Genomic DNA, 24,936 nt, shown 5'->3' with positions numbered 1-24,936 from the left:
TGATATGAATTACACAGACTCCTTATCAGAAACCATCAGAAAGCAAGAAGAGAGGGAAGGGACATTTCAGGTTTTGAAAGGAAAAAGTCACCTCTCTACAATTCTGAATCCAGGGAAAAATACGCTTTAAAGATGAAGGGGAAATAAAGACTCTTTCAAACAAAAGAAACTGGGGGAAATCATTGCCAAGAGATTAGCCTTGAAAATAATTTTAGACGGAGTTCTTTTAGTGCAGAGGAAATGATGGGATTTACATAAAGAAGGGAAGAATGACCCAAGGGAATAATAACCAAAGATAAAATAAAGTCTTTTATTTTCCCTTATTTTAAAAATTATCTAAAAGATTACTTTTTAAATAATAATAGTGATAATGTATTTGGGTGATAATAGTATATTACTGAAATAAAGGACAGTGATATCTAAGACGTGGGAAAAAGAAATTGAACGTAAGGTACCAAACTACATGTGAAGTGGTATAGTGTTATTTTCAGGTGAAATTAGATTAGTAAAAGTGTAAATCCAAAACTATTGGCAACCATTACGATTTTTTTTAAGGAAGATTGAAGGTAGGGCTTAATGGTAGAACACTTACTTAGCATGCATGAGGCCCTGGGTTTGATCCCCAGCACTGCAAAAAGAAAAAAAAAATACATTTTTAGAAGAAGCATAATTGATATTCTAAGAGAGGAGATATAATGGACTCCTATAAAATGCTCAGTTAAAACCAGACAAGGTTGAAAAAATGGGATGACTTTAGATATGGTTCTTATTAGGAAGTTTCTGGTTGTCATCAGGATTCTAGCTGGGAGGGCTGGTGTTCTTGTTAAGGCAGGACCATCAGGAGTGTAAGCGGCTGAATCTGGGTAAGATCAAGCTATGTGAGGCACACACAGATTCTCTAGACACATTTATCTTGTGCAAAACCCCATAATTGCTAATACTATGAGTTAGATTTTTTTTTTTCAGAAGTCTCTGTGTGGAACCTTCTAACTTTGACTGAGTCTCTCACTTGTTCTGAGAGAGTTATGGGAAGAGTCATGACACAGGAAACATGATCTGAGTCATCTTGGCTCCCCTGGGCATCTTACAGGAAGAAGAAACTCACCTGAACCTGTATGTGTGAAATTCCCCCCAGCCAATCTAAAATCATCAGTTGAATTCTGGATCTTTCATTTAGGTGTGTTCCATTCTTTAACCAGTAAAGTTGTTGCTAGAGTATTCCAGAAAGGAAATTCTATTAGTTTTCTAAATTTGTCATAACAAATTATTGCAGTACAGAGACTTAAGACAGTAGAAATTTATTTGCTCATAGTTGTGGAGGCTTGAAGGTGCCTATAATATCTTGCTTCCGTGGAAGGCACCAAAGGAGGCTTTCTTTGATGACAACTGGCATCACAACATCAATCTCTACTTTTGCCTTCATACAGCCTTCTCTTGTGGACCTTCTTTTCTGTTTCTTATATGGACACTTGCCATTAGATTAGGTGCTCATCTAAATTCAGGATATAACTCATTCTGAGATCCTTGCTTTAATTATACCTGCAAAGAACTACATGCCAAAGAATGCCTATTCTGAAGTTCTGGATGGCCTCATCTTTTAGCCAAGCACCATTTAGACCACCATAGTAATCATTCTAAGTTATGGCTCTTACCTAGTACCCAGAGGATTTTTCCTAGTGAAGACTACTGCATTATTTGTTATGTATCATATGTCTTAAAAGGAATCATATTTTTACATTCTGTAAGATTTATAGGCTAACCAGATGTCAAATTTCTTTGCTTTTGCTTAGAATTACTTCAATTAAGTTTGATAGCACTTGTTCAGAAACCTCTGATTTCTTTCTTAAAAAATGAAAACCGGAGTTGTTAGAAAAGAATTCATTTGGAATCTCTGTAGCAGGCTCTCAGTAACAAATAGATTTGACAATGTCTGAAGTCTCATAGTTATTTTTTCCTTAAAGTTTGCTATTATTTGTTTATATTTGTTGTACACAGGGATAATCATATTATCTTCATAATTAATTTTTAAGGAAAAGGTAAAAAAAAAGAATTCATTTGGAAAAAAATCAAAACCTTTAAAGACATGTGATTCTAAGAGGAAATAATAAAAAGAACTCTTTTCTAAAGGTGATAAACTTAAGATCTCAGTCTGATAAACATGTCATCTATGTTTTATGACCAGTTCTTAATACCTAACTCTTATCAACATAAACAAACAGAAGGAAATTCCCACTTACATAAAACCAGCCACCCCAAACAATGGGAGCCACTTTATCTTAACTGTAAACCGGAATGGGAAATGTTTGTCTGATCAGAAATTTCTCTTAAGTTTTGTTCTTACAGATGGGGGGATGTCAGGAGTGGCTAGCCTACATTTACCTCATTTTGATGCTTACTACTACCTCTTTACCCCACAAAACCTAATGAACTCATTTGAAACCAAAAAATGGGGTAGGAGTTTCTGGATATTTCAGAGAAATGATCATCTCCAAAGTTTAGTATGCCTCTCTGCCAATGGAAGTTGATGGCCACAGGAATTTTTACTTAAGACTTAATTAGGATGAAGAACTGGGAAGACCCTGAAGAACGAATACTCTGTCTAGATAGAGTAAAAAGTCATACTGAGGGTAATCAGTATGACTAAAAAATATTCTTCTAGTCGTAGGTGGACACAATATCTTTATTTATTTGTTTTTACTTGGTGCTAAGGATCGAACTCAGTCTCTTACACATGCAAGTTAAGCACTCTACCACTGATCTATAGCCCCAGCCCTCAAAGAACATTTTTTATGGGAAGAAAAAATAATTGTAAGCAAAAAAAACCAAAATGATTTCTGCACCATAATGAAAGCACAAATAACTGGGATGGGAGCAGACACCATGGACCAGCAATGCCTTCTATTCCGCAGCGAAGTCAGGCATTGGAAGGTCTCAATTTCTGAGTAGAAAATGGCCACAGGTTATAGGAGGGTCTGGGTTTTTACAGGTCTCAATGAGAATTGATCATATGGCAGAAAGATTAGTGTGACTTAATCCCTGGAGACTTGGGCAGTCAGTTGTGCAGGTTAAAAAATCTAACCCAGGAAAACAGCTACAAAAGCTTGAAATTTATTGTAACTGGGATAAAAATGTAGATCCCAGAGTTAATTTGTTTGCTTTTCCCCTCAGGACTCAGTGTTACTGAAAAAGGATAAAAGTCCAGAGCTTGGTGCTCATGGCTTATCTCCTTCCTCCAGGATTCATTGTTACCAGAGCTTCACTATTTGCTTTTCTCCTTCTGGGACTCAACGGCAATGGGAAAGGCTGAAAATTCTGGGCCCAGAATTGCCTCTTCCCTTCAGGACCCATTGTTACAGGGAAGAAATGAATGTTTTCCTTCATCCCCTTTCCCTCCTCCCGGGCCACACTGTCCTCCTTTCTCCCTGGGGGCTGTGTGTGTGTGTGGGGGGGATGTTATTTTTCATATCCTTCAAAGATATTTTGTGAGTGACAGTGGAATAGAAGGTATTATATGCAGTCGATAATCCATAGCTATGATCAAAACCACTTAATGATTGAGAAATAATAGACCACCCGTCCCAGGTCAAACTAAATGAAACAAAAATGATGTCCTATAGAAAAGAGAAATGGAGGGCCCAGTCCCAAGAGGGCTGTCAGCATTTGAGAGACAGTGGTTTGAAAGCGTGGCATGTAAAGAATTTTTAAAAGGTATTGCTTGCCAGAAATTGCTTAGAATGGTTGCAGAGGTGGCACCTGAACCAAAGGTCCCCAGCTTTAGCATCGAGGGAGATGTAGAAGAGTGTAGGCAGCCCGGGCAAGATGGTGAGTGAGGAGGTCTGGGGCAGCACACCTTGCATGACCCCTCTGTTTGTCCACTCTGGGTGTCCCTCTCTGTCTTTCCCAAGGGGAACAAGCGTGGGCACACACGGTTTGAGGATCATTAGCTTCTCCCTCTAATGGTCTTTGACTTTCCCTCCAGGCCTCAAGGAAAATAATCTCAACATTTAGTAAACATTCCTGTGGCCAAATGTCTGCTGATTCTTTCACATACGTAGTGAGGCCAGATGCCAGGTGGGATCTACCTGGCCTTTGGTATGTATATAATTACTGAAAATTGGTTTAATCCTACTATTCCTTGTCTGATGGGTGAGTCCAACCCCCCCCATAACTTTTGTAAATTACCTAGAATTTTTATTTTTATGCTTCCTTCTAATTTCAATTTCTTGATTCCACTTCATCTTCATGGCCCTGCATCCCGGCATTTGAAAGGGACCCAGCCCCGTTCCTCTGTTTGCCGCATAGCAGCAGTCAGCCAGATACTTGTTTTAATAACAGACTTTGTAGTAGGAGGGGATGAGAAACCTTATTGCAGCCCACAATGCAAACTGTTTCAACAATTATATCTGATAATTCTTCTTAAAAATCCTTCCATCATCTCCTTTCATTACAACTGTCCATTGTCCTACGTTTCTCTCTAGGTCAGCATCGATGATGCCTTGTCACCCAGCCTCTCTGTACACGTTCTCCTCTCTTCTCTGTTTGCAGAGGAACACCGTAATCCAGGTCATTTTTATGAACAGGAGCTTCAAATGTCTTTGCTTATTTATCCTTCTACAAACAATGAACGACCTGGGGTATGCCAACATTGTGATTTTGTCACAGGAACTCCTATTGCTCCAGAAAGAACAAGTGGATGGAGAAATTGCTTTAAAAGGCATTGTTTTCAGGCCATTATGCTTTATTTGCTATATGTCACACCATAAAATTCCAAGAGAAGAGCCTGAGATGAAATCCTAAAGCCAGAATTTTTTCTCATCAGGTAAAATAGGCAGACCAAAATTTGACTTCAGTTCTCTGTACAGGTACCTAACAAAGAGTGTATTCAGGTTTTGAATACATGAAAATGAATGCTTAGAATGAAAAAAAAATGGTTTTGCACCAAAGATCTGTTCAAATGAGAGAAGCTGTAAGCTCTTCCAGGTTCATCTAAGCCAGGTACACAGACTTGATTATAACAGAGAGAAGCCATCTTCTAAGCTGGACTATGCCCAAGTTCTCAGATGCTCTATTATAGTTATCATGACTGGAGTCAGGAACTTTTGAGTTAGTATTGATAAAAACAAATTCCAAGTCAAGTGAGCACAAATATGCAGGCAAAGTTTTAATGGGTACGGGCAGTAGGGAGAATAATGTGAAGGGGACAGTCATAACAGAAAAAGTGGTTTTAAAAAAAATTCCAGGAACAAACAATGGCCCAGCCTTTTACTGAGCAGCTGGGGCAGGAAGGGTGTATAGTCTTAGGATAATTTCTTCAATGAGTTTCTTTCTTGTGGAAGATACTCTTGGTATCTCTTGGCATGTCCCTGACCTGGTGTTTGTGGTTGATTTGATTGAGAATAGGAGGGTAAGAAAAGGCACATTTTATACTTCTTAAGAGTCAGGGTGTAGAAGCACTTTTAGTAGAGTTGAGAGTTAAGATTTTCCAGTTAACAGATGATGAATTAAGGCTGGAGAGTTTATCTGCCATTTTGTCCTTTGTTCTGGTTTCTGTCCGTCTTGCAGAAAACTACCATGTAACTCTGATATGCACTAATTTCAAAAAGATGATAGATTGGAATAGAGGTAATACCAGTGCAAACTTTCTTCTCATTGTGGGTTTTGCTTTTTATCATTTATTTATTTATTTATTTAGTGAGGTGATGGGATTGAACTCAGAAATTTACACAGGAGACACAAGAACTCAACCAGGGGCTAAACTCCCATCCCACAACTGCTCTCACTTTAAAAAACATTGCTTAGTAGAAAATATTCTTGAAAAAATAATAAAGTACTATTTTTTTCTTTTTAAAAATTATAATGAAAATCCAACATTTATTAAATTCTTAGTAAATGCTAGGCGCTGAGTTAAGAACATTGCCACATTGAGTATTTACAATAACTCTGTTAAAAAAGTTCTGGCTTTAGGATCTCATCTTAGGATCTTGTAGTATACTCCCTTTATTCTCCATTTTAACAGAGAAGGACATGGCAGCTTACAAAGTTTATTTTCCCAAGGGCATAGAGACTGGATTAGCTCCCAACCAAAGCGATCTATAACAACAGAGGTCAAATGCCGACCATTACACAATACTAGTTTTTGACTAGCAAGAAACTCATCATCTCCCTGGGAAACCTATTTCATCTCCAGTTCTCTGCAAGGGAGAGACTTCTTTACATTGATATTAAATTTGTTTATCAATAGACTTGGCTCAATCTATTGGGGTTATAAAGACTAAGGCTATCTCTCTTTCAGTACTACCCCTAAGTTTTTTCTTCTATGACCAGTTATTTATTTATTTTTTGATCCCTTACACGCTCTGATCTAGAATGTTAGCTCCACGTGGGCAGAGATTGTATGTTTTCTGCTGATTTTCAGTACCTGGTATGGTGTTTCACTCTGAGAGAAGGAGGATGAAAAACACTGCACTGCCCAAAACATAATTCCTGCCTGAAGATGATCATGACACATCAGATAAATTTAAGATAATAAATATGCTAAAAAACTGGCCTGTGTCTATAAAAGAAGACCAAAGAACTGTTCTGGATGGAAAATGATTAGAGAACCATGGGGTGATGGCATGTGGTGGAAAAACTGGAAATTTTTGTATTTCTTTCTTTCAAATAACTGGTAAAATATAAGAAAAAAAAGTCTGTACATTGTATTAGACTATTATTTCAATGTTGATTTCCTGATTTTGATAATTGTTGCATAATTATATAAGATAATGCTTCCCAATTATTTTTTTATTATCATCTTTCCAAGGAAATAAATTAAATTAGTTAATTACATTCTTTTTTCATGGAATTAATTTCTCCCTAATAAGAGAAATTAAATACTGAGAAATAAGATTTTATTGGGTAAGGTTGAGCTTTGGAGGGTCATAATAGGCCATTGTGATATTTGAAATTTTCTTGTTCTTAGAACCAGTTTTTTTTTATTCCCTCAGGGTTAATATTATCCCTATTAAAAATCCATGCTATAAGAGAATACCTATCCCTGCTCTTAAGAAAGCATGCTGAAGTATGTAGGGGTAGAGGACTATCATGTCTGCAACTACCTCTAGTGGTGCAAAAAAAAAATGTATAGAAATTGTGTGTGTGTGTGTGTGTGTGTGCGTATGTGTGTGTATGGGGGTAGAGAGGGGAAAGGAAATGGTCACAGAGAGCTAGAATAAAAGAGAGGAGAGATATAAAGCAAACATGGTAAAATGTTAACGTCTGGGAATTCTAGGTGAAAAGTTCATGAGGTATAAGGACACACACATACACCAATGAAAAGAAGAAAGAGCCCAGAAATAAACTTTTGCATATCTGGTTAATTCATTTCCTTGTTAACAAGGGTGCCAAGACCATGGGGAAAGGAAAGTGTCTTCAACAAAAGGAGGGGGGAATACTGGATGTCTACGTAGAAAAGATGAAGTTGGATCCTTACACTGGCCATTGTTTGAAAGTCTCCTCTGAAATTCATGGTTGAAACTCCATCCCCAAAGGTACATGTTAGTGGTATATAAGAGGTGGGGTCTTTGGGGTCAACCCATAGGTTTGTTAGGTAGGAGTTCAGGGACACCAAGATGGCAGAGCCACGGTACAAGAAGAATGCAGCTGGAGGAGAAGGCAGCAAGATGAGTCATCGGGTCCCCATTTATAAGTCTCCTTGTTACAGAGGTGGAGTCTTCCAAGACATGGAGGCAGCTCCCCACCCTTCAAACCCTAATTCTTGGGATCAGGTCAGAAAGATTCAGACATGTTACTCGCAGTGACAGAAATGGGCTTATTGAAGGGACAGGGAAAAGGAAAGGGGATACTCTCAAGGGACAGAGAGGGTCCTCTCAGAGAGGAGAGGGACAGTGTGCCTCTCCTGTGCTCCAGTTTCCAGAGAGTCCTGTCCAGGTCCACCTTTTGACTTTTGACTAACAGCAGGGGGACATCAAATTTTCAAGTAACCATTGCCATGGCACCTCTGGATCACCCACCGTGGCCCCTGCTGACCAGTTCTAACTGGATTCTTAACCATGCATTCTTACAGATTTTATTCTTAGGAGGAATCATCCTTATCTCCCTGCCTTTCAGGATAAGAGGATCAAAGTCTCCTGGGTTCCTCCCATTGACATTATCTGGGACCTGTATTTTTCCTGCAGATAACAGGTAGTTTTTTGAGGAAGGTGACATCCTGTCCACTTAGGTCTGGCAGAGGTGCAAGTAAAGTGCTTCTTAGAAAAGGAAGCATGTGGGGGTTCAGCACAGTGGGCCCATTTTATAGAACTACTGTTTTAACCTCGGGTCTGTCCTCTTACACCATTACCATGACAACTCCCACTGCTGAGAACTTATCACCCCTGACAACTCCCGTCACAGGTTCAGTGTTCTAAAATGACAAGTGAGGAGTCAAGTGGACGGTATCTTAATCAGGTTTTCTAAAGTAACCAATTTGGGGGAAAATTGGACACTATAAGGTACTATACCTTAGGATACTATATAAGGTAACCAGTGGGAGCAATTGAGATAGGTCTTCAATTCGGTTCCTATAAGGAAGAAAATATCTCACAGAGAAGCCTATAAGACATTAATTCCCAGACTTGGGAGCTTCGAGCCTCTCTCCCTCACTCAGTCCACTCAGCTCTACCTGACAGAGTGCTACTTTCACCTTCACCTTCAATAAATCTGTACGTTGCTTGTTACTTCTGTGTGTCTTGCTCAATTTTTGTTTGGGATACTAAGGACCTGGACCCCAGCAGCACTCCCCAGTGATAACAGATTGATGGATTCATGGTTTTAGAGGGAATGACTTTGAATAAAAATGAACTCTCTAGGACATGCTTGTTCTGTCTTCCCATAGGATGCTGTCTGCCATGCTTGACCCAGTAAGAAGGCCCTTATCAGATGCTGGTGGATGCCTGGATCATGCTCTTGGACTTCCCAGCCTCCGGCTACAAGTTAAACAAATCTCTATTCTTATAAATTACTCAGTCTGCGGTATTCAATTATAGCAATAGAAAACAGACTAAGACAACCATCTCCAAAACTTAACTCATAATGGATCAAGAACTCAACTCTAATGGTTAAAAATGTGCAATTCTTTTTTTAAAAAACCAAACTTTTATTTATTTATTTTTTTATGTGGTGCTAAGGATTGAACCCAGGGCCTTGCACATGCTAGGTGAGTGCTACACTTCTGAGCCATAACCCCTGCCCCTAAAAATGTACAATTCTTAAAAGACAACATAGGAGAAAATTTTCATGACCTTGGATTTGGCAATCATTTCTTGGTATGCACCCAAAGAACAGGCAACATTATACATTAATTAGACTTCATCAAGATTAAAATCTTTTGTGCATCAAAATCGAGTGAAAAGACAGTATACAGAATGGGAAAATATTTTTAAATCATATATCTTAATATTTGATAGGGATTATATATATATACATATATATGTATATATATATATATATACACACACACTCACTGTCTCTCTCTCTATATATATTCTTACAATTAAAAACAAAAGCAATTGGAAGGTGATCTAAGAATTTGAATAGATGATACTACAAACAAAATATACAAGTAACCAATATAAACACACAAGAAGATGTTTAACTTCACTAATCATCCGGGATATGCAAATCAAAACCAAGAATTGTTTTTACACTTCACACCCATTAAGAGTGGTCATTATATTAACAACAACAAATAAGTGTTGATGAGAATGTGGAAGAACCCTTGTGAATTAGTGGAAGGTAAAATAGTGCAGAGACGTGAAAAATAGTTTGGTGATTCTTCAAAACAGTAAACAGAAGCCAGGCACCATGGTGTATTCCTGGAGTCCCAGAAACTCAGGAGGCTGAGGGAAGAGGATCTAAGTTCAAGGACTCCTGTTCAATACAATATATCTTTTTTTCATATGGAGTTTCTCTTCCTCCTAAGGGTCTGCACACGTGGACGAAGGCAAGGGTATATTAGAGTGGCTTGAGAGTGCCCTCTCTGTACCCAATAGATAGGCTACTGCTCAGGAATTATGCAGATATAGAAGAGTTTATAGCATTGGTCTGGGTGCTGCAGAATGAGAGGCATTAGTCACACGTGAGGTTGATACATAAGATTTCCTTAGAATCAAGACACATAATTTGTATAGAGAAAAGAGAAAAATTATCCTACTAAATTTATACTGACCATATGCTAATATCAGATTATCTCTACATAGACCTTACTGCATATTGGATTTTTACAGAGAATTTACAATTACATGTTATCTTATTTCCATGTGATAGAGGAATTAAAGGTCTATACATGGTAGATTCTTCTCCTTAACTTATTTGTCTGGTTCTATTGGTTCTATCAACTCAACTCCAGGAACATAAAAAATGGTTCATTTGTCGAGTACAATGAACAAAGTATGTGGAGCGCCATCTATTTTTCTCTCATGCTTGGTCACTGGGTAATTCACCCTCAAGTTCTGAAAATCCCCTGGAGAGTTGAATGCAGCTAAGGATGAATGAATCTGTGCTAATTATTTCAGTTCAGGTATGAGTTGGTTCTTATTTATTCCTCTTCAGGTAAGAAGTAGAAAACTTGAATGGACTGATATAAATACTGCTTTTGTGCATGCCAGACCCTCTCCGGTTCCTAGTGGTCAGCTATTCATAAAGTCCTAACTCCATTAACTCCATTGACTCAGTGTCCCTGACACTCAGTTCTCAACAACTTACTCCCATTCAGGGCAGAGATAGGGATTAATTATTATGCCCTCATTGCTGAATTTTGTTTAGGAGGTAAGTAGCCAGGATGTCCAACAACAGTTCACATTGATGTATAATTTACTAAACCCAAACATTGCCTTCCGAATGACGTGTATTCAGTGAGATCAGCTTTCCCTAAAATAATATAATCACGGTAATGATTTTTGAGGGGGATGGAGTGCCAAGAAAAGAGAGAGAGACAGCGGGGGGGGGGGGGGAGAGAACACAAAGCAGTATTTATTCTCCTATTTTGCAAAGGAAAAAAGTAACACACACATATGAAATAAATCACTCAAAGTCACAGTGTAAGTCAGTGTCAGGGTTGGACACAAAATGCAAGTAATAAAAGGATCTGCAATTATTGTCTCTATTTGAGAAATTTTTTTTTAAAGAGAGAGAGAATTTTTTTTAATATTTATTTTTTAGTTTTCGGCAGACACAACATCTTTGTATGTGGTGCTGAGGATCGAACCCGGGCCGCACGCATGCCAGGAGAGCGCTCTACTGCTTGAGCCACATCCCCAGCCCTCTACTTGAGAAATTTAAGGTGTACAAATGATGTTTGATAAACATGTACAAGTTATGGGCTGGGAAGCCAGAAAGCCTACAGGATCCCAGTCTATGGGGTTTGGTGGCCTGCCCAGGTAAGAAAGAGATGAATGATGGAAAAAGAAAAAAAAAAAAAAGAGTTTTGTGCGGGTTCCTAAAGTAGTGGTTAAAATTGATAGAAATAAAAGCCAGGTCATGTACGTATGTAGATTCTAGCTAGGATGGTAAGCTGGAGAATATTTAAAATTTTCTTGGCATCTTTCCTCAGCATGCAGTAGTTTTCATTCCCAGCATGAGGAAATAAGGGATGCAAAAATGCAGTTATCAGGAAGACACTTTTAATGTTAAAGGGGCTCTGTTTCATATATACTGAATTAATTTCTGTAGGTAAACAATTTAACATATTCATGATCTTTCTACTTTTTCCCTTTTTGTATGTGTTATGTAAGAGCACATAAAATCTATTCTCTTTGCAAATTTTCAGTAAGCATCATACTAATTATAGTCCTTCTGTTGCATGTCAGATCTCGAGACTTAATTTATCCTATATAACTGCAATTTGAAACTCTTTTGACTTACATATCATCATTCCCTTCCCTTCTTCCTTCCCCAGTAACCACCATTCTTCTTTGTTTGTATGTATTAAACTTTCTCTTAAGATTGCAAATGAGATCATGCAGTATTTTTCTTTCTGTATCAATTTTATTTTACTTTGCATAATGTGTCACAAGTTAATCTATACTGCCAGATATGGTAGTATCTCCTTGTTTTAAGGCTGAGTAATATTCATATATATATAACAATTTCTCTCTTTATTTATCTGTTAACAGACCATCTAGACTTTTTGCATATCTCGACAATTGTGAATAATGTTGCATTGAACATGAGATGCAGAAATCTCTCTCAGGTATTGATTTCATTTCCCTTGGGTGTATATCCAGAAAAGGGATTGCTAGATGATAGATAGTTCTATTTTCTTTCTTTCTTCTTTTTTTTTAGTACTTAGGATTGAACTCAGGGGCACTCAACCACTGAGCCATGTCCCCAGCCCTATTTTGTGTTTTATTTAGAGACAGGGTCTCACTGAATTGCTTAGCACCTTGCTAAGTTGTTGATGCTGACTTTGAACTCATGATCCTCCTGCCTCAGCCTCCCGAGCCACTGGGATTACAGGTGTAGGCCAGTGAGCCCGGCCAGATAGTTAATTGCTTTAGGAAATTCCACCATTTCCCGTAGTGTATATCTAATTTGTAGTCCCACCAACTGTGCACAAGGGCTCCCTTTTCTTTACAGCTTCACCACACTTGTTCTCCTTTTCGTTGCTAACAGTCATCTTAATAGGTGAAAAGTCATATCTCACTGTGTAATCATCTCTGATGATTAGTGATATTGAGCAAGTTTTTATGTCATCTTTGGAAACAATGTCTATTCAAATCCTTTGCACAGTTTTTAATGAGGTTGCTTGTTTTCTTACTATCAACTTTCATGTATATTTTGGATATTAGACTTTTGTCAGATATATGGTTTGCAAATATTTTCTTTTAGCTGATAGTCTACTTTTTTATTTTGCTGATTTTATTCTTTGCTGGCAGAAGCTTTTTATCTTTTTAGTTTGTTGTAAGCCCACTTGCTTAGTGTTTGCTTTTATTGCCTGTCAGGGCAATATCCAAAAAGAAAAAGAGAAAAAATAATTGCTAAGGCCAATATTAAAGGGCTTTCCCCTTACACCTCCCCTGCCCCCACCTAGGAGGTCAATGGTGTGGAGTCTGGCTCTGACCTTCAGATCTTTAATCAACTTCGAGTTTATTTTTGGGTATGGTGTAAGATAAGGGTCTAGTGTATCCTTCTGCATGTGGTTTTCCAGTATTCCAAACATCAACCAGAAGACTCTTAAGAATATTCTTCACCTGAAGGTGAAGCCAGGTCTTGTTCTTTATCTCCCTAAGTCATAAATGGAATTCTAAAAATTATTTTTCTATGTTACTAATTGTTCCTCTGTAGAGTTTGTCCTTTGATCAGGACTCACATTTTAAAGAAAGCCAGAAAACGTGGGTTTTTTTTTTTTTCTGAGAACTCTACAATGAGGGGGGAAAGCAGCTTATTTCTGAACAAGTTTAAAGTTTTTATTTTTTAATGATTAACGTTTTTATAACATTTTAAATATTTAGCCTCATCATTAATCTCATACAATATTTATGGCAACTCTATGAGGTAGCTGGGTTTTGTCTTGTTTTGAGGAAAAAAGGATAAAGAAGGTTTATTGCTTTGTTAGGGAGGGAGAAACACAAGGGACTCCTGTCCCAGAGGCTGTGATTCTGCCCATCTGCAGGAGCAGGGGGCTTTTAAGGAGGTAACTCAAAGGCTACATTCCACAGGTTCTCTGCCTGGAATCGAAATTCACTTGTAAATTCAGGAGACAGTCAATTCTGAGATCTTCTGGTACCATCCCCAAAGTCTGGATCACTTTGTTCCTATGGTGGGTGTGTGCGCATGGACAGCTAAATCTGTCTAAAATGGGGAAGAAAGGGAATCCTGTTTCCCCTGAGATTAGGAAAGGTCAGAGAGAAACACTATTATTTTTTAGGTTACAACAACATAGTTGGCACCCTAAGTATAAGTACACACCTGAGAACTATATCTGAGTCTGGCTAAGTGTTAGGTAAAAGGTTATAAAATAAATGTTTATCTAGGTTGACTGGCAAGTTAACCAGTAACTGCTCTCTTTTACACATGGTATCGGCCACACTGCCATCGGAAGACCTGTCGCGCCTGTTCGTTTTGACTAAGTCCACTTCTGATCATGAGCCCTGTTTCCCAAATGTGTGAGAGATTGATGGGTAGCTAGGGTTTTATCATTCTCGTTTTACAAACGAGGAAACGGGTTCATGGCAGAGTGTAACTTCCTGAAGGTCACGTATTTAGAAAGGGCCTAACCAAGGCTGTGTCCCCTGCAGTGCCCCCCCCCTCTTTTATTGAACTAAGGTTGGAGCCCAGGGACATTCTACCACCGAGCTACATCCTCAGCTGTGTGTTAGTTAGCTTTTCATCCCTGTGACCAAAATATCTGACAAGAACAACTTTGAGAAGGACAAGTTTATGTTGGGCTCATGGTTTCAGAGGTTCTGTCTGTGGTCAGCCAGTACCACTGCTCTGGGCCTGCAGTGAACAGAGAATCATGGTGGAGGGTCATGGCAGAGAAAAGCAACTCAGTTCACAGCAGCCAAGAATCAGAGAGCACCCTCAGTGCCAGGGACGATATAGAAACCCCAATGGCTTACTTCCTTCCAGTGGCTCTTATTTTTCCACCACCTTCCCCATCCCCACTGTGTGCCTCTCTCTCCATAAATAACCTCCAGTGTACCTCCACTCTGTTTTTCAGGGTCAGGAGCCTCCCCTTGACTGAACTGAGTCCTCCATGAGCTTCCAAATGGAGATTGAGAGATGAGGGGACTCAGGCCCTGGAGCAGTCCTAGTGGTGAGGCATACTCTCCATCTGGCTCTCACACTCTTCTTTGAAGGACGAAGTCTTGGTCCTGGTGACAAGGGTCAAGTTCAGATGATATGTTCAGTTGAAATGAATAAATTTTTTTTTCTCTTTTTCCTCCCATTTTTATTGGTGTATTGTGATATTGTGTAATGGTGGGATTTGTTGTCATGTTTTAGCACATACGTACAACAATATGACTTGGCCGACATCATTCCCAGCCATCCCCACCACCGCCTGATCCTTTCCTCTACTCTGTTGACCTCCCTGCGGTCTCCACGAGGGTTTTTTCTCCCTGGGCACTTGTTTCAGGATGTGTGGCTGCTCCACTTCCCATCGCCCAGTTTCTCTTGACGGAGCAGCCTTCCATGTCCGGCCAGGAAATGGATCCTGTGTCTTTATCAGGGTTCAGCCTCTCTCGTACTTGTGGTCTGTGTTTCCAGTTCTTGGGACAAAGTGAATATGGGAAGAACTGAGCTCTCACCAAAAACTGCCATCAGTCACGGTGTAGATGGGCTATGGGCCTTGAAGTGGAGGCAAGAAGTAGGCTGTTTCTTTTTGTTTTCTTTCTCTCTTTTCTCTTGTTTTATTTTTATTTTTTTTTTTATTCAGTACTGGAGATTGAACCCAGGGGTGCTTAACCACTGAGTCACATCCCCTGCCCTTTTTGTTTATTTGTTTGTTTGTTGTTATTGTTGTTGCTGTTCTGAGACAGGGTCTTGCTAAGTTGCATAGCACCGTGCTGAGGCTGGCCTTGAACTTGAGATCCTCCTGCCTTGGCCTCCCAAGCCACTAGGATTACAAGCCTGTGCCACCATGCCCAGCCAGAAGGTTGTTTCTTGATCTTATTTATTCCTTTACAATGGATCCTTCTAGAGGCCTCTAAGTGGGTGTTAGTTGAGCAGGTCTGTTAGTGGAGATCAGAAGCGCTTATTCAGGATTCAGCCACAAGGGGAGTTTATTATCGCAAAATGAGGTGCTGCTTTTAACCGTTATACTTTTTTACATGGCTTTTATTCTAAGCCGTATATTTGTTTCATATATATCCCTAACAAGTTGTTGGTTGAACTTATGGAACAGAAGCGGCACTCATATCGAAATGTGATAAGGAACAAAAAAATGATCATTCAGAAAACTCGCATGAAGATGACCTTTAAAATTAAAGGTAATGCTTATGAAGTTTAAATCGACAAAACTGTAGAGAAAGTTACAAAATTAGAAATTAGATGCCGTGTATTTATCACATCACTTTTCTCATAACTTTTTCTTATCTCTTGTTTATAGATAGTAACCTTTGTGGATATCTTAGAAATTTACTCCTTTCTCTTTCCTTATTTCCTCCTTCCTCTGGGTTCCATATATTGAGTGTATATGGATTTTTTTCTTTGAATATCTGTAATTGTGTATATACATATACATACACATATATGTTAAATACATACACACATACATATATATATATATATATATATAGAAGAGTATTATTTTAGGTTTTTACATGCTTCCTATTTTTGAAACTTATTCATATTTATTTCAGAAATATTATAATATAGTAAATATTCTATAGTAAATCAAAATGTCTTTAGGACTTAAACCCTTCAAAAGTAAACAAGTATTTATTTAAGAATTATTTTTAGTCTCTAAATATCAGAAACAAAAATCAAAACGATGAAAGAAATGTTTGTATGTTTCTGATGCAGCAAAAAGTAGTGGAATTACAATTTTTATTTTAATGCATTTTTATCCCCAAGCTAAATGTGATATATAAAACATCATTTTTAATCTGTCCATAGTTATGTTTTTTTCATGATTAATTTAAAGTTAGTTTAGTATTATGAAACACTATATTTGTCTTTTTAGATTTATTATTGTTAGGTGCTAGGGATTGAACCCTGGGGTTCTTTACCACTGAGCTAAATCCTAAGAACTTCGTTATCTTTCATTTTGAGACAAGTAACCCCTTTTCTGACTCATATGCTAAATTGCGCAGGCTGGCCTTGAACTTGTAAACCTCTCTCCTCAGCCTCCCAAATTGCTAGGATTACAGGTGCCCACCATTATGCCTGGATTGTTAAATATGCATTATGAATATTATTAAGATCCGTAAAACTAAGTTACAAAGTGACATTTAATTGTATATACTGGCACAGTAACATATTTGATGGCAATAACTTATTTATTTTGTATTGTGCAAAAATATGCTGTAAAAAGTTATTTTCAGAATTCTGGGGAGTCTTGTTGTATGGTGCAATGGGCGTGATTTCAGAGTTACAAGAGAGAAAAATGGAAGATTGATTAGATCAATCTAAAATTATATAAACAAGACACGGATCTTAACATGTTTGAATCCCAGTAACCCCACCTCTGACTCATAGGCTATTATTGTCCAACAACTAGCTCACTTGCTGCTAATCATCTAGTTGGAGACCAAAGGAATCACTAAGCTCCAATCTCCAACCCACAGACTCATCAACTAAATAAATGTTTGTTGTTTTAAAAGCTGGGTTTAAATGTGGTTTGTTACAGAGCATAATTAAGTAAAAATAGACTGCCACAACTATAGTGGTTTTTGTTGTTTGCAACTGAGAGCCACCTTAATTCATACAATTTACTTTACTTTTCATTAACCTGGGAACTATGGAGCCATTAGTTCCATAGACAGCTTTAAACTTCTTATATATAAGTTTAATCACAGTGATAGGTGCAGGAGATTTATCTGTGGGGGAAAAAACACACCTGACTTATATGTTCTTGGATTTTAAAGTCATAATGTGTGATGAAAAAAAGGCAAAATCAATAAAGCAACTTTCAACAGATTTTTATTGAAGACAAAGAAACAAATGCTAAGATAAAACATAAATAGATTTATAAATCATGGATTTAGGTCATACAAATTAGATTATTCCTAGAATCTAAACATTAATCCATGCCCTCTTGAGATGAACTCAATTATATCCAAATTCGTGGACACCTTACCTGAGCCCCCAGTTTCCTGATGGTGTCAAAGGGCATCATCTTAGAGCCTAACATCCACAGAGAACTTGGCAACACTGTTGTTGTTGACTACAATAGCTAGATCTCTACTCTGCCACAAACAAAGGGGTTTCCATCCCACAACCCTGTTGAATTCCACTGCCACCTGAATCAGTGAATGTCTCCTCCCCTTAATCAAAGAGTGGAAAGTGGTCTCTCCAGCAGGTCCACAAGTATGCTCACTTCATAGTCTTCACACTTATAATGAATCTAAGTCAGTTTTTTGTTCCTACAACAAAATACCTGAGAAAATAAAGCTAAAAAGGAGGAAAGGTTTAATTTGGCTCATAGTTTCAGTTTATGACCAGAGACTCCATTACTTTTCAATATCTCATGGCAGAGAGCACATGGCACAGTAAGCTGCTTTATTCATGTTTGTTGGGAAGAATGAAGAGAGAGGAAGAGACTGACTCCTGCAGCTCCCTTCGAGGGCTTACCGCAATAACAAAACTTCCCCCTAGATCCCACCTCTGAAAGATTTCCACCACCACCTTCCAAGGTTGCTAAGCTGGGGGACAAGACATGATGGACATTTAAGATCTGGACTACGGCAGGCTGCTGTGACGTTCTCAACACATAAGAACATCAAGAGGACATAGAGCCTCATGGGGTCAGGGGTGGGTAGTGGAGAGATGAACAGGACAGTTCAGAAGGAAATAGGATAATGCAAAAAGAAAGCAAAAGCACAACAGCTCAAAAGGGAAACAGACAAGTTTCAGCCATTATCTTTGTTCAGCTGATGTTGACCATTTATAACTTTGCTTTTTGTCGATGGAACAAAGGCCTGGCCCCTGTGGGCACAATAGAAAGAGCCAAACCATGAGAACACTGTGCTATTCCTCCCACTACCCCTGGAGCCCAAGGAAGGCATGATGGAGAAACTCCTTCCAGGGGCCCTGCTTCTCTCGGTTCTCTCAGGAGATGCGACACAGTCAGGTCCTCCGCCTGACTCAGAAGTGCCTCGGAGTCCCAGGGTATTCAGGGTACAAGATGTTTTTCGGTGGTTGCTGCTGCTGTCAGGGGGGTGTGAAAGAAATGTTAAGTTGCCTTTTGCTGCCTAAGAATTTACCTTTGGACCCAGCAGCTTGAGACAGAAAGCACTTATTATCTCATGTTTTTTTTTTTCTGTGGAGCAGAAAACAGAGAGTAGATTAGTGGTGATCCTGATGAGAGGTCTCTGGTGAGTTTGCAGTCCATGGGCCAGGGCTTGAGCCTCCTCTGAAGGCGTCACTAGGGGAGGATCTTGCAGGGTGCAGTCGGGGTTCAGATCTTTTCAGGAGGTGGAGTTGAGGGCCTCAGTTCCTCCCGGTCTGTTGGCCTGAGGCCCCCTTTTCATTCCTTGCCCCCCTCCCCCCCCCCGGGGCGATCCTTTAGAGCAGCCCACATGATGCCCAGGTCGACTCCAATAGTGAGTGATCGGACACAGGGGGAGAAAGTGCCTTAAATGCAAAAGCGCCAGCCTTTTCATAATCTAATCTTAGAAATCACGTACCTCACTCCTGCTGTTCCTTATTCATTGCCATGAGTCAGCCCATACCTGATGAGAGGAGAATTTATTTTAGGACATATTTTTAAAACCTCCACTGATGCTAATGAAACAGGATATGCCTGGCACAAGGAGAGTCCCTGGGTTGGAGCAAGGAGAACCAGCCCAGCCTGTTACAGGGGAGTACCACTGCCCCTCACCCAAGAGAATAAGAAGGAGCGTGTGATTCCTGCTAGAAAAAGAGAAGTAGGTACCGGGGTGGGTTTCGACGCTCTGATCCTTTTCAATCATTGCTATGGTTTGAATATGAGCAGCCCCCCTCCCCCAAGACTCACATAGGAGACAATGCAAAAAACGTTCAGAGGGAAGATGATTAAATCAGGAAAAGTATAATCCAATTGGCGAATGGACTCACTTGAAAGGATTAATGGGTGGTGACTCTACAATGTAGCATGTGGCTAGAGGAAGTCCATCGTTGCGGGCATCCCTTTGTGGTTGATATTTTGTCCCTGGTAAATGGACCTCTTTCTGCTTCCTGGTTGCCATGTGCTGAGCTGATTTCCTCCACCGCGCCCTTCTGCCCTGATGTTTGGCCTCCCCTCAGGCCTACGGTTATGGAGTCAGCCAGCCATGCACTGAATCTCTGAAACCAGGAGCCAAAGTAAACTTTTCTTCCCCTGAGTTGTTCTTGTCAGGTCTCTTGATCAAAGCAATGCAAAGCGAAAATAAGCATTTAGCCTGAGTAATGCGAGAGGAAACGGGAACTCTTAGAAGTAGCTTAGACTTTAAATCAGAGAGCCCGTTCCTCCCTCACGCCTGAATGGCCTTTGTGAAATTATTGAACTCTTGAGTCTCAGTGTCTTCATCTCTACAATGGCAAATAGAAATGATATCTACGCAATAAAGAATCCTTATGAAGGGTGGGTGAGAGCATTTAAAGGCAACATATACTTGGGGATGTGTAGGTGTCGTAAAAATATTAGTTTTGTATTAGCTGTAAAAAAGCTTTAGTATTTCAACACCTTTTTTTTTTTTTTTTTTTTTTTACCCCTTTCTATTACTGCCTCTAAGGATAACCTTATCTTCTCAAGTTTGAGACATTTGTTTCTCTATGCTATTAAGTTATTCAAAATCTCATTCTCTGGCTAACCAGGCTGTTTTTTTTTTTCTCCAGGTTTATATACTGATGATAAGTAAGAAACAGATATGAGTAGTGGGAACATGAGGTTAAAGGGATAATTCTATAATCTGGGGGCCAACTGTCTCCCACACGCTTTCTTTTAAGAAGCAATTTACCTGGCAGCCCTGCCTAGCTTGAGTCAATAGGATATGTAACATTCCTCAGCAAACAACCTGTTAGCTGCAAAAGAAATGCAGGCCTGAAAGGGTTATCCCTCCCTGCCTGTAAGAATATAAGTTACCCTGAAGGGGAAGGGGTTCTGTGGCCTTTACACAGATCAGATTTGAGAACTCAGGAAGACAGGATCATTAGAAGCAAACCCCCTAATGATCTGTAAGAGCAAATTTCAATTATAACAGGTCATCACGGGCCAAAGTGACCCAGAGTGAGCTCGGATCTTTAGCATGTCATTGTAATAGTAAATCTCCCCTCCATGGGGCAAGAGCATGCACACTAAGGATGTGAAACTCTGAAGCAATCCTGCCGTCAGTCAAACATCAAGGGGTGGACCTGGGCAAGACTCAGTGGAAATTTCCCTGAGACCCCAATAAAACTGGAAGGCAGGAGTGGTGAGCCACCTTCTCTCTAAGATGACCTACTCTCCGTTTCCATTTTCCTATCTCCTCTCATCAACTCAGGCCTCCTGTTTTAGCAACGTGTCAGAAGTCTTTCCAGGGTGATCACAGGAACCAGTGACCAAGGACTGTTACAGATGCCTTGGGTCTGCAGTGGGCCCTTGTTCTGTAGCACTGACAAAGCTGCATATCACAAACAGGGAAAGAATTAAACCAAGGGTATAGATGCATGATTTCCTCTCCTATTCTCCCAGTTCCCACTGGACTGACAGAAATTGAGAATTTTCAGTCTTTCTGTGTCCTTCTGTGTCACTCCCTTTCTTTCTCTTATCCATGATCTCTTCCTGGCTTCCTAAGTATTCTGTTTTGATTGTTTGTCTAACGTTACCGTAACCATTCCTAAAAAATCTTCTGTATCTAAGGAAATAGGAATTCAAGACGTTTTTTTCCATTTCCTCTTATGAAGCAAAACTCGATTCAAGATTTCCTATTACTTCTAGGCTCTGTGTCCCTTGATTCAGTTAGTCACTATTTTCTCATTTATTTTCCAGACCATAGTCTTTGTTCAGTTTATTTTTCCAAGAAAGAAAAGAATAATAATTTTTATGATAATCATACTCTTTTGATGAGTGAATGATAAGTAATTTCGTGATCCTGGTGTGGCAGCTATGAGAAATTGTGGAAAACTGACCCCCAACTAACCCACAAGAACTGCCCAGGGAAATGGACAGGGTGTCAAGGGCATCACTAAGGTTGGGCCGCATGGTTTGCAGGCTATCGTATTCCTCAGACTTTGTCCTAATCACAAATGTTGGTCCATCATAGCCAAATCAAGTTTCGCGATGAGCCACCACAGTTATATGTAACCCCAACCACACGTGTCCTTTGGGAGAAATCTCAGAGCCTCATCAGTGGTAAAAGAATATGGAGTGTGGCATGCTTTATCCATGATGCTCAGTGAGTCAGCAAGTCATCATCGGCGGGTCCTTTTCTGTGACTAGTGTTTTCACTGTTATCCAGATGAAATCCGTAACAAAGAGGGGTAGGCTTGATATGGGATATCTTTAATCTCCTTTTCTGACAGGCCAGCTGAACCCAAAACCCGCCTTTTAACACTGACATTTTGCTTACACTAACAGAAACAATGCACTTGCAGGAACTCCATAAACTTCGGCATGCCACATCAAGACTGTCAGGAGGCCGCCCAGGGCTCACAGTGAGAGCAAATCACACAAGTGAGTCGACAGAGTTTTGCTTCGTTGTCTTTTCTCCACAGATATGAGAGGAAAGGTGTTTGTTTTCCCTCAAGAATCAGCTACCGCCTCTGTGTCCCTGATCCCCCAGGTGGAGACCCTGTGTCCCTGATCCCCCAGGTGGAGAAGCTGCTGCGGGGACTTCGCTCTGTGTCTGAAGCCCTTCAGCGCCTTCACCTGTCCTTATAGTCTCTTCTCTTTCAACACTGGGGACCAGGACAATGAGCTTCTTTTCTTTGTTGACAGAATAGAAGAGTTCACACTGTCTGTTGGGCATGCGGAGGCCACTCTCCAGGCCCACCAAAGTCCCCTTATTCCCCAATCCATTTGTGCGTGAGCTGGGAACCCTCCTCTGGGATTGCTGAGCTCTGGGTCCAGGGGTAGGAAAGGTTTGAGCAAGGGGTATTCTCTGGGGGCTGAGGCAAAGATTATCCTGGGACAAGAGCAGGATTCCTTTGGGGGACATTTTGATGCAAAACAATCCGTTGTTGGAGAGGTATGGGAGTTGTCTTTAGGGGACCATATACTCCCCCTCAATGAGATGTGTGACTGGTGTTACCAGGGCAATATCCTGAATTGCCAGGCCCTGATTCATGAAGATAGTGAGGATGTGGTGACTAAGCCTAAGGTGTGGCCCATAAGCCTCATTCTTTCCAGTATGATTTGTGTCACATCTCTTTGAAATTAAATCTATTGATTTTTTTTTTCTGGGGTAAACTACATTAAAAAAAAAAAAACCCACGAAGTCTAGCTAGGCCTTCAATATATATTATTTATTGTTGCAAAAATTACTTTGGATGGTGCTGTAATTTTCTGCAGCATCATATCATAGGAACTCAGGGGAACCAACTGCTTTCAGTACCAGATACCAATCTCATAGAATCCTCTATAGCTACAGGAGGTCCTACGGCGGGGGCTCTGTGCTCTCCAATTCAGCAACCTAAAAATATAATGTCTCATGCCAAGTGTGGTGGAGCACACCTGTAATCCCAGCCACTTGGGGGTCTGAGGAGGAAGAATTGTAAGTTCAAGACCACCCTGGGCGACTTAGCAAGACCCTGTTTCAAAATAAAAAAAAAAATTTAAAAAGACCAGGGCTGTAGTTTTTGATAGAGTGCCACTGGGTTTGATGCCCAGTATTGCCAAAAATAAAAATAAAACATGAATTTAAAAAAGTGATATATCTACTAGGCAAAACTTTTAGGAATTGGCTAGTTTAGTGGGCAGAACCTCCAAAGAGAGGTTCTCAAAAGGGGCTTCGGAAAGCAAGGTGTTGAAAGTGTCTTCCTGGTACATAACCCAGAAAGGACTTCCGGATGTCCTTAGGGAAACCCAGGGAAAAGCAAAGATAAACAAGCCTGGGGGGATCTCGCTTCACACTCACTCTCAAATTGCTCTCTTGGAAGTAGCTGTTCTGAGGAAGCAAATATTCTATCCTCTTAGGTTCTATAAACATGCAGATTTGTCTTCTTTGCACTCCTACCATAGAGACTCCCAGGCCTTTTGTTTGACAAGCAGTGTCAAACACATTTTCTATGGGGACACTAAAAAAGTCATGCAGGTGGCAGATACTGACTGATTTTTTTCCCCTACATATGCTCTTTATAAAGTAGAAGACATTTGTAAAATTCTGTTTTTTTTTAATTCAGATCAAATAATTCTAAAATTGTAAAACTTTCTCACAAATCAAGATAACCTTTAGGAGATGATGACCACAGGAGCTTAGAAATTCCCAGTCTCTTGTTTAGAAAAGTCTTTAAATTTAGACTTTAAACTAGACACTCAATAATTCTCAGAAGAGATCATCAAGGAAAAGGATGACCAAGGAGAAGGTAAAGGTGAGACATGGACCCCAGGTCATGTTCTACCTAGATTAAAAAAAAAAAAAATCATGGGCTGATTTCCAGATCTGCAGTAACAACAGTTAGTTGAAAGGGGGCATTAATAAGTTCAACTTCAAAAAAGATCTCTAGATATCCCTATAGTTGTGAATACAGTGTAATATATTTGTTAATCCACAGAAAGCACATAGTGGGGTAAAATTCAGAGGCCAGATGTGACCAAGTTATTTCCTAACATGGAACATACTGTTGATCCAGACTCATTGAGAGAATTGTTCTAATGTGAATCTCAACAAAATTGGGAAAAAAAATGCTATGGGTCTTCAAGGCAAGTGAGAATGTTTTGAGCTGACAGTGTTTCTTCTGGAATGTCAGAATCTGTTACTCCTGTCACTGCCCAAAGGAAAAAGTGATAAGTGGGAAAGGCAGTTTTGACTGTCTCCAATGCATTCTGTACGCCAACCACATCTTCTTTGAAGATTTTTGAGCTCAGTGTTTATCTGACATTAAGGTTGATCTTTCCACCCCTCACTTCAAATAGGCATTATGTGGACCACTTTTATGTCATCGACAAACTTTCAATAATCAGCTCTCCCCTTGCTTCCTACCAGCTTCCCATCTCCTGAGCAACATCTGACCATGGTGGTAATCCATAAGATTAATACAGGGTATAGGATGATAAATAGCTTGGTGGTAGAGCATTTGCCTAGCATGCACAAGGCACTGGGTTCAATCACCAGCACAACAAAAATAATAAACATT

At 39.7% G+C, this 24,936-nt stretch overlaps 1 pseudogene; it reads left to right on the top strand.

Annotated features, from left to right (window-relative positions):
* The first annotated feature begins 18,711 nt into the window (after positions 1-18,711).
* On the top strand, positions 18,712-23,015 carry LOC113196225 (mucosal pentraxin-like; annotated as a pseudogene).
* The last annotated feature ends 1,921 nt before the right edge of the window (positions 23,016-24,936 follow it).

Source organism: Urocitellus parryii, chromosome 11, assembly GCF_045843805.1.
Source record: "Urocitellus parryii isolate mUroPar1 chromosome 11, mUroPar1.hap1, whole genome shotgun sequence".
In the NCBI taxonomy this organism is placed as follows: domain Eukaryota; kingdom Metazoa; phylum Chordata; class Mammalia; order Rodentia; family Sciuridae; genus Urocitellus; species Urocitellus parryii.
Note: the sequence above shows the minus strand (reverse complement) of the source record. Positions and strands in the feature narration are given on the sequence as shown.